Consider the following 12,340-nt stretch of genomic DNA (forward strand, 5'->3'; position numbering starts at 1 on the left):
TTTGTTTTTTGCCAGAAAGTGGAAGAGTTTTTAAAAAAAAAAAAAAAAAAAAAAAGCGCGCCCGATCTCGTCTGATCTCGGAAGCTAAGCAGGGTCGGGCCTGGTTAGTACTTGGATGGGAGACTGCCTGGGAATACCAGGTGCTGTAAGCTTTAGTTTTTTTGTATATATGGATCTAATACATTGCGCATTAGGGTTGCTGATCTTTAAATAGCCCACACTTTGCAGCAGCCCTCGCTTACGGGCCATACCACCCTGAGCACGCCCGATCTCGTCTGATCTCGGAAGCTAATCAGGGTCGGGCCTGGTTAGTAGTTGGATGGGAGACCGCCTGGGAATACCAGGTGCTGTAAGCTTTAGATTTTTTTTTGTATATATGGATCTAATACATTGCGCATTAGGGTTGCTGATCTTTAAATAGCCCACACTTTGCAGCAGCCCTCGCTTACGGCCATACCACCCTGAGCGCGCCCGATCTCGTCTGATCTCGGAAGCTAAGCAGGGTCGGGCCTGGTTAGTACTTGGATGGGAGACCGCCTGGGAATACCAGGTGCTGTAAGCTTTAGTTTTTTCGTCAAAATTGATCTAATATACTGCACATTAGGGTGGCTGATCTTTAAATAGCCCACACTTTGCAGCTGCCCTCGCTTACGGCCATACCACCCTGAGGGCGCTAGTGAGTAACTGGTGAACAGGAAGTGTTTGGCTGCAGTTTGGAGAGGAAGGCTCTCCTCCATTTTGTTTTTTTCTGTTTTTGTTTGTTTGTGAGTTTTTTTGGACTTTAGTTTGTTTTTTGTCGTTTGTCAGTTTTAAACCACCTAACAGCAGCATCTAGCTGGCTGCAGGGTGGTTGTTTTGTTTAATTTTTTTTCCCAAATGGACGGATTACCTGGTATCAACTCGGAACTGGCTGGAGAGACACGAATGGCAAATGACAATGGACTGGCAGGAGGAACACGCACGGCAAACGACACTGGACTGGCTGGAGGAACACGCACGGCAAACGACACTGGACTGGCTGGAGAGACTCGCAAGGCAAACGACACTGGACTGGATGGAGAGACATGCATGGCAAATGACACTGGATTGAAGTATCGACAACGAGCAGGACACAGTAAAAAACAAGATGCAAGAGATAATTTTGGTGAAAGGAAATACTTAAAGGAGGCAACTGTGATTGTGAATGTGGAAAATGTAAATGAGGTGAGGGCTGTGGATATTATTAAAGCGGTCACGGACAAATGTGGATATGGGAAAATTCTGGCACTAAGACCAAGGCAAGGAAAGGAATTTGAACTGACAATGGAAAAGGAAGAAACATGTGAAGAATTGACTGAGGGACTGTTAATAAATGGAGTGAACTGTGAGATAAAGAAACTGCAAAATAGAGATTATGTGGTTTCCTTCATGCACCTGCCCGTCTACCTTGATGATGAAGACATTTTTAGAAAATTGGAGGGATGGGGAGTTAATCCCATATCAAAATTAAAAAGAAGATGCTACCTGGGCACTGATATTGAGGATGGAACAAGGTTCTTAAAAGTAAGATTCCCCAAGGAGGTGGCATCGTTGCCCTACAGCACAAAGCTGGAAACAGCAGAAGGGCCGCAGTACTTTAGGGTGATGCACAGCCACCAGGTGAAGACCTGTAGGCTGTGCATGAGCCCAGATCATCTGCTTAAAGAATGCCCTGAGTTCAAGTGCTACAAGTGTGAAGAAAGGGGACATTTTGCAAGGGACTGCAATGCGGTCAGATGCCCGGAGTGTCAACAAATTTTAAATAAGTGTGAGTGTTGGATGGAGGGAGAGGAAGGAGGTATGAAACATCGGGTGGATGGACAGGTGCATGAAGGGAACAGCGAAGAGGAAGGAGATTTTGATGAAGGACAAGAAGATGAAGGATTACCACAAAAGGAAACAGAAGGAGAAACCAGCAACCAAGAGGAAGGAGAAAAAAAGAATGATATGGATAAGGAACAGTCAGCAGAACAGGACACTCAATGGACAGAAATGGAAATATCGGACAGTTTTAAAAATCTTCTGGACAACGTGGAGAGAGATGGACAAGGAATGGCTGATCAAAACAAAGAAATGGACAGTGAAGAAGAAACAAGGATGGACAACATGGGGAAAGACAGAGTGGAGAGAGAGGTCAAATAAGAAGGAGAACATTTAAAGGTAAAACCAAATGTGGAAAATGCAAGGAAAAAGATAATGACAAGGGGCTGAGTGAAAAGTGTAAACCGATATGAAGTGTTAAGAGGGCTGGAGGGAGAAGATGGAGAATAATGGTTTTTAGGTATTTATTTTTATTTCTTTTAATGGTTTTAAGTTGTGTTACTTTTAATGCAAGAGGACTGTTGAACTTGAAAAAATTTGAAAAAATTAAAGAAAAATGTAAAAAAGTAGACATCATTGCTCTACAGAAACAGTGAAACTGGAGAGATGATGTGATGAACGATTTTAAAAAAGAGATGGGATGGAGGCTTTTTATATAACAATGGAGATGGGAAGGCTGGGGAGTAGGAGTGGCATTTTTATTATGAGAAATGAGATTTTTTTTTAAAATTAGTAAAGTTTTATATACAGATAATATTGGGAAATGTATGATAGTCAAAATGAAATATGATGGAAGAGAACTAATTTTGGTTAATGTGCATGCGCCAACGGAGGAGAAGGAAAAGAAACAGTTTTTTATTAATGGGTTAAGAAGTATCATAAACAAGTATAAGGAAATAATAATGATGGGAGATTTTAATACAATTTTTAGCAAGCAAGACATAGCGGAAGGGATGGTTTTTAAAACAGATACAGGAAGAAAAGAACTGAAAGCTTTGATGGAAGAAAACAACATGATTGATGTGTGGAGAGAAAGAAACGAAAAGAAAAAAGAGTTCTCAAGAAGACAAATAGTGGGCCAATTTGTGTGCAGATCCATAGAATAGACTTTGTTTTATGTACAAGGATTTGTAGAGAATTTTATAGAAAAAGATTGAGTATGAGGACACCAGTTTTAGCGATCACAATTTTTTATTTTTTTTAAAGTGAATTTTAGTAGTGTACAGCGAGTGGGCCGGGGGATTTGGATTTTAAAAATTCAGGAGATTTTTAAAAAAATGAAGACTATGTTTTAGAGGTGTAAAAGAAATTATAGAAAATGAGAAGGAAAAATGAAATGTATACAAGAGGATAAGAGGATATGGTGGGGAAACATAAAGTTTTTAATTAAAAAGTACTCGATAAAATATTGCAGTCCTCGTACGCAAATGCAAAAGACAAAAAAGAAAAAGGAATTAAGCAAAGTCTTGAAAAGAATTAAAACGAAGACACAAAACATTATACAAAAGATAAGGGAAATGGAGGGAAAGCTGAAAGAAATAGAGGAAAAAGAGTATGAAGGGGCAAGGTTAAGAAGTAAAGCCAAATATACGGTGGAAGGAGAAAAATGTACAAAGTTCTTTCTTGATCTAGAAAAAAAGAGGGGGAAGGCAGAAATAATAAAGGGAATAAAGGGGGGAAATGGAGAAATTGTAGAAGACAACGAAAATATTTTAAAAGAAGTAAGGATCTTCTATGAAGATCTTTTTAGTGCAAGAGGTGTGTGGAAGAGGAAGAGAAAAATTATTTTATTGAAGCACACATAAAAGCAAAAATTCGCAAAGAAGATAAAGAGGAATGTGACCAGGAAATCAAAGAAGAAAGAGATTGGAAAGAGCAATAAAACAATTGAACAAAAGGAAAAGTCCAGGAATAGATGGTTTAGGGAGTGAGTTTTATATATGTTTTTAAGAGGTTTTAACGACAATTTTAAAGGAAGTGTTTTCAAAGAAATTTTTTGAAAAAGAAGAAGTTAATGAAAGAATGAGAATCGGCCTAATGAAATTGATATATAAGAGAAAAGGAGAAAAGGTAGATTTAAAAGAATTACAGGCCATTACAATGTTAAACACGGATTTTTAAAATTTTAGCAAAGGTTTTAGCAAACAGGTTCAAAGGAGGTAATACCAAGTATAATTCAAACCAATCAAGCGTATGGAATAAAAGGTAGAGACATAGCGGACATCACAATGAGTATAAGGGACATGATATGGTACATGAAGGAGAAAAATGAAGATGGGTACATAATTAGTCTAGATTTTTGAAAAGCTTTCGACAGGTAGAACATGGGTTTTTATTTGATGTATTAAGACGTTTTAATTTTGGGGAAAATTTTTACCAAGTGGATCATGGTTTTATATAAGGGGGCTTTAACAAAAAATAAAATGCAATGGTTTTTTAACAGATGCTTTTAAAATCGTCAAGATCTATAAGACAAGGGTGTCCACTTTCATCTTTATTATACTCATTAGTTTCAGAACCATTAGGGTTGGCTGTAAAAGAAAAGGAAAGCATAAAAGGGATCGAAATCGAAGAAAAGAAAGCTGAAGGGAAAATCTTTCAATATGCAGATGATACGACAATAATTGTAAAAGGAAAAGAAAGTGTAAAAGAAGTAATGAAGATAGTAAACGAATATTGTAAAGGATCTGGGAGCAAAGTTAATGAGGACAAAACAGTGTATATGAGGTTGGGTAGAGCGACGGTTTTGATGGATTGTTTTAATTTTAAAGAAGTGGACGAAATTAAGATTTTAGGGATTTTAATGGGAAAGAATGACAAAAAAGTAAGAGATGGAATGTGGAACACTTGGTTACAGAAATAGAAGAAGGTTAAACTTTTGGAAATTAAGAACTTTAAATTTGAAAGGGAAGGTGTTGATTTTAAATGTTTTAATGGTTTCAAAGTTATGGTATGTTTTATATGTATCAGAACTCAACTCCCCTTGTGGACGGAAAAGAGGTTGAAAAAATGTTTCCTTGACTTTTTATGGGAGGGCAAGCCACCAAGAATTGCTTATAATACGATTTTACGGGCGGTGGAGAGGGGAGGTCTAGGGTTAATGGACATAGAGCAAAGAAAAAACAGTTTAAGAATAAAAATAGTAAAGAAGTACCTACAAGAAGAGACAAATGCAGAATGGGGAAAAACGTTTAAATATTTTTTAAACAAGTGTGGGAATTTTAACATGGGAGACAGGATTTTATGGATGAAAACGAAAAATTGGATGACAGAAGAACTACCTGTTTTTTATCGAGAAGTTTTAGGTGCTTGGGGAAAATTTCTAAAGACAGTTCAATACGATCCACGAGGGAGAGAAAACATTTTAAATCAACCTCTGTTCCTAAATAATAACATTCTGAAACAAGACAAAGGAATATTTTTTAAGAAATGGATGGAAGCAGGGGTAAATAGAGTGAGAGATGTTTTATACGAATTTAAGGAGGGTTTTTTACCAGTACAGTGCATAGTGGACGCAATGGAAGAGGCAAAAGAAGATTACAGTAGACAAGAAATAACAAATAAGTATGTAACTATTAAAGAAGCTATACCTAAAGAATGGATAAAAAGAATAGAGAACATGGAAGAAGAGAAAAAAGAGGAGAATATTTTTTTTGTGATGGTGGGGGAAATGTTTTATTTTAAGACCTGTACTGTGAAGATGTTTTATTGTTTTTTTAGAGATGGTGTTTTTTAAGGTGTTTTATGTTTTTTTAGAGATGGTGTTTTTAAAGAACCAATTGTTTATAAGTGTAGAATTTTAAAGATCTTAAAGAAGAGTGTATATGGAGGAACATGGAGTGGGATGGAGTATTTTATAAGGCATAAAGCGGTTTTTACTGATGTTATTTTTAAATAAAATAGGAATGGAAGAAAACGCTCTGGTGTAAAGTGTGCCAGGAAAAGGAAGAGGGATTTTACATATGTTTTTATATTGTAGAGAACTGGAGGAATTTTTAAGGAAATGTAAATGTTTAAATAAAGATGTGACTGAGGAGTGGGATGAAAAATGTAATGGAATGGAACAGAGTGGTGATGTTTGGTTGGGAAAAAAAGTGTCAAAACAAAAGTTTTATTAATCTGTGTGTAATGCTAATGAAAAGTGCAATATGGGAGAGAAGAACTGTGGCTAAAAAGGAAAAAATTGTGTTGGATGTTTGGACTGTGTTTAAAAGGAAAACGGAATTATATATCGAAAGACTGTATGTGTACTTTAAAGGTGGAAACATGCTGGATTCTTTTTATGATGTTTTTACCCCAAAAGTTTGTTGTGTTTTAAATGATTTAATGTGGAAGCTGCCAGGAAGTGAAGGAGATTTTTTAAATGATCTATGTAAAGGAAAGATGTGTAATGTAGAGATGTTTATAGAAGAAATTCTGTAATTTCTATTGATTGTGTTTATTTTTATTGTATTATATTGATTGAAATTTCTTAATAAAAAAAAAAAAAAGCGCGCCCGATCTCGTCTGATCTCGGAAGCTAAGCAAAAAAAAAAAAAAAAAAAAAAAAGCGCGCGCCCGATCTCGTCTGATCTTGGAAGCTAAGCAGGGTCGGGCCTGGTTTAGTACTTGGATGTGGAAACCGCCTGGGAATACCAGGTGCTGTTAGCTTTAGTTTTTTTTTCGTCAATATGGATCTAATACATTGCCGCATTAGGTTGCTGATCTTTAAATATCCCACACTTTGCAGCAGTCCTCGCTTACATCCATACCACTCTGAGTAAATATCCCAGTGATTGTGAAGGTGTGTGTTGACTGCAGGTGGAAGAGAAAGGCTCTTCTAAAAGCTTTATTTCTTATTTTAGTTTTTTTCTGCTTATTCTGGGGAGGAGACTTGGGTTTGTTTGGAAAAGCCACGTTTAAGCTCTAAGCAGTTTATCTGCTTGGAGGCAAGCCTTTGTTTGTGCTATTTTGTTTACAAAAATGGATGGACCACATGGTAAAGATCTGGCAATGGCTGGAGGACGCGAAGAGCGGTTGGAACAACATGGAGGCATATAGAGGATCAAGAGAGACAAATGGAGGAAATATGGATCATGGAGCACAGAGGAGAATCAAGCAAAGAGTGGATTATCTTAAAGAAGCAACGGTGGTGTTGTACTTAAAGGGAAATAAGGAGGTGAAAGCTATGGATATCATTAAAGTAGTTTCAGAGAAGATTGGATTTGGTAAATTGCTGGCAGTGAGACCAAAGTATGGGGAGCATTATGAGTTGACTGTGGAAGGTGCAGAGCTTTGTGATGTGTTACTGGATGGAATGGAAATAAAAGGTCAATTCTTCGAAATAAGGAGGCTGGAGGTAAAGGAACATATTGTGTCTTTTCTTCACCTGCCGGCATACTTGGAGGATGAAGTGATTGAGAACAAATTGAAGTTTTGGGGAGTTAATCCAATGACAAAAATAAAGAGAAGAGTTTATCCTGGAACGAACATTGCTGATGGAACGAGGTATGTGAAGGTTAAATTTCCAAAAGAGGTAACATCACTACCCTATAGCGCAAAATTTGAAACGGCAGATGGCGCTCAGTACTTTAGGGTCATACATGATGGACAGGAAAAACTATGTCGCATGTGTATGCAGCCAGGACACATTTTCAGGGACTGTCCTGATTTCAATTGTTTTGAATGCTTTGAGCAAGGGCATTTTGCGAAAAGACTGTAAAGCTGATAAATGTCTGGATTGTGGGAAAGTATTCATGAAAAAGAGATAAATAATGAAACTGATAATGGTGAACCAGAGGAGAATTATGGAGAGTATGGACATAGTCATAAATGAGGGAGAGGAAGATGGGTCTCTGAATGAGTCAGGTGAAAAGTCAGGTGCAGGAAAAGGTTGGGGATAAGGAGTTGGAGAGAGGAGAGGGGGTTGAGATGGTGGAACATATGATAGAGGGTGTAGGGGTCCGGTGGATGATATAATAAAGAAAGACAGGAGAACAAAAAGGAGAAGGACGCACGTAGAGGAATGCATAGAAGTTAATTTGGAGGAGCTGAGGAGGGGAATGAAAAGAGGAATATTGGACGTTAAATCATATGTAGGAGAATGTAGGGAAAACGGACAGAGAAGGAGAGAAGAGAAGGGAATATGGTGTTTAAATAATGACCTTTTGAAAGATGAAGGGTATAAAATGAAGATAGTAGAAATAATAATGAAAGAGAGAGAGAATGAAATGTATCAAGAAGATAAAAGAGTATGGTGGGATAATGTAAAGTATGAAATAAAAAAATATTCAATAAGGTATAGTGGTTTGATACAAATGACTAAGAGGAAAGAAGAGCAAGGTGTTAGAAAGGTTTTAAAAGAAGAACTACAAAAAGAGAAAGTGGATATAGAAACGATTTTAGTGTATGAGAATAGATTAAAGGAGATTGAAGAAGGAAAATGTAGAGGGGCTATGATTAGGAAGTAGGGCTAAACATGTAATAGAAGGGGAAAGGGTGCACAAAATCTTCTTGGTCTAGAGGAAAATAGACAGAGGGCTGATATAATAAAAGGAGGTTTTAAAAACAAGATGGAAGCAGAGTGAAGGGAATTAGAGAGATATTGGGGAGTTTAAAGGAGTTTTATGCACGGTCTTTTTAAAAGGGAGGGGAACTGCAAGAAAGAAGAAAAGGAGTTTTTATTTAAGTAAGGTAAAAAACAAAAGTAACTAGGGAGGATAAAGAAATGTGTGTGATATGGACATTTCAGATGAAGAAGTAGAGGTAGGAATATCACAGTTGAATAATGGGAAAAGTCCTGGGGGCTGATGGGAGTGACTAGCGAATTTTATAAGGCTTTTAAGAAACATATTAACAACACTTTTTTAAAAGAAATATATAAGACTAATATATGATAAAGGGGAAGCAAGTCAATTGATGAGAATAGGAATGGTGAAATTATTTTTTAAGAAAAGGGGGGATTCAGTAGATCCTGAAGAAATATAGGCCGATATCAATGTTAAATACAGATTTAAAAATCTTAGCTAAAGTTTTGGCAAATCGATTAAAGAAGGTATTGGCCAGGATAATAACAACGAATCAGGCATATTCAATCATAGGGAGGGAAAATTACAGATACAGTAAGTAATATAAGGGATAAAATAAGGTATATGGTAGAGAATAAAAAGGAAGGTTATATGGTGAGCTTAGATTTAGTTAAAAAAGCCTTTGATAGGGTGGAGCATGGATTATTTATTTAAACTTTTAGAGCAATTTGGTTTTGGGAATATTTTTATAAAATGGATTAGAGCGTTATATATAAAGATGCATTAGCTTTTGTGAAGTTGTAATGGCTTTGTGACAGATGCTTTTGGCATAACAAGGTCAATAATGGCAGGGATGTCCCTTAATCTGCATTATTATACAGTATTGTTGCCTGAACGCTTTAGGCTTCATAGTTTGCAGAAGAGGAAAAGATTAAAGGAATTGGGTTTGGGGGGAGAGGAAAAGAACAAAAAAATTATCAATATGCAGATGATACAACTTTGATTGTAAAGTATATTGGGAGTATTAATGAGGCTATGGGAAAAATACAAAAATACTGGTAAGTGGTTTGTCTGGAGGCAAAATTTATATAGAAAAAAACTGTTAGTAATGAGAATAGGGAAGGCGGAACAAATTATTCCTGGTTATTTTAATTTTAAAGAGGAGAGTGAAAATATGAAAATTTTGGGAATTTAGAATTGGAAGGGATGAAAAGAAACAAGAGACATAATATGGGATGAGATTGTAGAGGAATGGATAGGTAAAGTTGACTTTTTTGGAAACAACGAGTGTTGAACTTGAGAGGCAAAATTTGGTTGTGAATAGCGCGTGCGATGGCTTTCAAAAATTTGGTATGGCTTAGAGGTCACTTCATTATACCAATTTGGGTTTATAAGAGGTTGAAAAAGTCTATTTTACTTTTATATGGGAGGGGGAACCAGCAAAATTGAAATATGACACGAAGATAGTGGCCTGTTGAAGAGGGGGTTTGGGTTTGTTGGATCCGGGCATATCGAATAGTAAGAGTTTGAAAGGGTTAAGATAATGAAGAAATTTTTTAAATATAAGATAATAAACAAGAGTGGAAGGAGGGAATGAAATATTTTTTAAACAAGACAGGAGGTCTTAATATGGGCGAGGTAATAAGATGGATGAAATTGAAAAGAACATATGTTAAACGGGTGTAGTCGGAATTCTATAGAGAAGTACTAGAGGCAGGTGGAAAGAATTCCTATCCAACAGTTGTGGTATAAGCCAGAAGGAAAGAATGAGGTAGTTGCATCAGCCACTTGTTTTTAAAATAATTCCAATATTGTATATTAAGATCAAGTGAATTATATTTTTAAAAACTGGGTTGACGCTGCGGTATAATTAAAGTAAGAGATATTCTGTTATGATGTTATAGGATGTTTTTTCAATACCATTGCAAAGGAATAATACGATGAAATTGAGGGGATTTGGGGAAGAGGCTAGAGAGACGTAGCGGTGAAACAACAATTTGGCCAAATCAAAATCAATTCCAAAAGAATTATAGTAAGGAACTAATACAAGGGGTGTAAGGACTGGGAAAGGTTGAATATGTGTTTTAGAGAAACGAGAGTAAAATTTTAATTGCAATTATGTTCTTTAAAAATGTTTTGGTCAATTTCTTTGATAAGGAGATTTTTGTTCAACCAATAGCAATGGTTTTGAAAGGCTATTTCCCAGGGAGCTGAAGCTGATGCATTTGGGGGAATGTAAGAATAAGTTACATGGTTCCAATGATTGAAATTTTAATTTTCTCCTAAGACATAATGTAATTTATACAAAAATTAGGTTATGTAAAATGAGGAGGAACAGAATGCATAGAATATGCTTATGTCTGTTGGAAGGAAGATGAATGGGGTGCTACATTTGTTTTATTGTGTTCAATATCTTGCAGGAATTATTAGGGAATTAAATTGTTGTAAGGAATCTTGATAGAGAATATTGAACAACAACTTGAATGGTATAAAGGTATTTTAACAACCTTACATGCTTAAAAAAAGGAAGAGGTCAAAAATAAATATATTGTCAAATTATTATTTTAAAATGGTGGCGAGGTATGCAATACATGGGTAGACGTAGATGTCATGAAAAGGGAAACAGGGTAATATTTATATGTGGGACTTCTTTAGAAGGAAACTGGAACGGAATATACAGATCTCTATATGAATATTTAAGCATGAATGGGCTAAACTGAGGGGTTAAATAATATACAGAACTGGGAACAATGGTCGAGAGTTCTAGCAATGCTTTAAAGAATCATATATATAAATAATGCCTGGATAATTGGGGCTATGTAGGTGGGGAATGTCTGATCGGAGGGCGTGAGACCCCTATAATGAATAGAGATTGAGTGAATATGATATGTGATGTGGCGATATGGTATTGGAAGTCATGTATATTGTGAAATGTGAATGATTGAATAAAAAAAAAAAAAAAAAAAAAAAAGAAAAAAATGCAGCATGCGTCCGTCAAGACATCTCGTTCCGATCTCTCGAAGCTAACGGGCAGGTATTTCGGGCCTGGTTAGGTTACTTGGATGGGAGAACCGCCTGTGGAATACCTTAGGCGTGGCTGTATAAGTGCTTTTTGCTTTTTCTCACTACTCAGCTTAACACACTTCCCTCAATGCTCAGCTTTGATGGTTGCTCCTTTAAAGCTGGATTGCTTCCATCTTTTCTTTCTTTTCATTTTAAGCCTTATCTGTGGCCGGCGCATTTCTGCTGCGGGCTGTGTGACTAAAGCGACAGCTCAGCCTAGTCGTTCTTGTCATGAGATGGGGGAGGGGGGGTGTAATCCTCAAGGGGGCGACCTGACAATCATTTTTCCCCTCACAGGAAGCTGCACAATACGGAGTGTCAAACTAGTTCGAGCTCGCTGAGGGGCACTGTCTCTGCGAGAGCTTCAGCGGCAGCTTGCCTCACACAGTCAATGAACCTGGGCCTCGGGATCTTTCGCTTTCACTAGTATACCTCACTAAGACCCTTGATTTGCTGGTTATAGGTGGCAGGTTTATTATTGGTGTCTGAGCTAAACGGCTGTGCAGTACAGTGGCTCCCAAGATCCAGGAGCTACGGTAGTGACTGGACAACCCCTCGCGACTACCACACATAACACACCAGTAAAACCTCTTTGAACCGGCTAGACAAATGTTCTTTTTCTAAATGCACAAACTTACCCTCCTCTTCAACTTCTAAGAGGTTCCCAACCTTGCCTGTCATGCGCGAACCCCATAGACATAAACTACTAGGCTACTTAAAATTACCCTCTTAGGATTTTAAGATAAGATTTTCTCTCATATTAACAACACACAACAACAGCATTCTCATGCTTCATTGTTCTCTGATGTTGGCAAGTGGTAGAAAAACAGACAAAATATTTAATTTGTTTCAGTAGGGCTGTTGTGTGTGTGTGTGTGTGTGTGTGTGTGTTCATTCAAATATTATAGCAATAATGTAACTGAACGAAGTAC

At 36.9% G+C, this 12,340-nt stretch overlaps 2 non-coding genes across 2 annotated transcripts; both read left to right on the plus strand.

Moving 5' to 3' along the window:
- Window positions 1-236: 236 nt before the first annotated feature.
- LOC122142697 lies at window positions 237-356 on the plus strand. The gene has a single exon (XR_006158754.1). It is a non-coding gene; the product is annotated as a 5S ribosomal RNA (ribosomal RNA).
- Window positions 357-443: 87 nt separating this feature from the next.
- On the plus strand, window positions 444-562 carry LOC122142696. The gene has a single exon (XR_006158753.1). It is a non-coding gene; the product is annotated as a 5S ribosomal RNA (ribosomal RNA).
- Window positions 563-12,340: the final 11,778 nt, after the last annotated feature.

This window comes from Cyprinus carpio, unplaced genomic scaffold, assembly GCF_018340385.1.
Source record: "Cyprinus carpio isolate SPL01 unplaced genomic scaffold, ASM1834038v1 S000000035, whole genome shotgun sequence".
Lineage (NCBI taxonomy): Eukaryota > Metazoa > Chordata > Actinopteri > Cypriniformes > Cyprinidae > Cyprinus > Cyprinus carpio.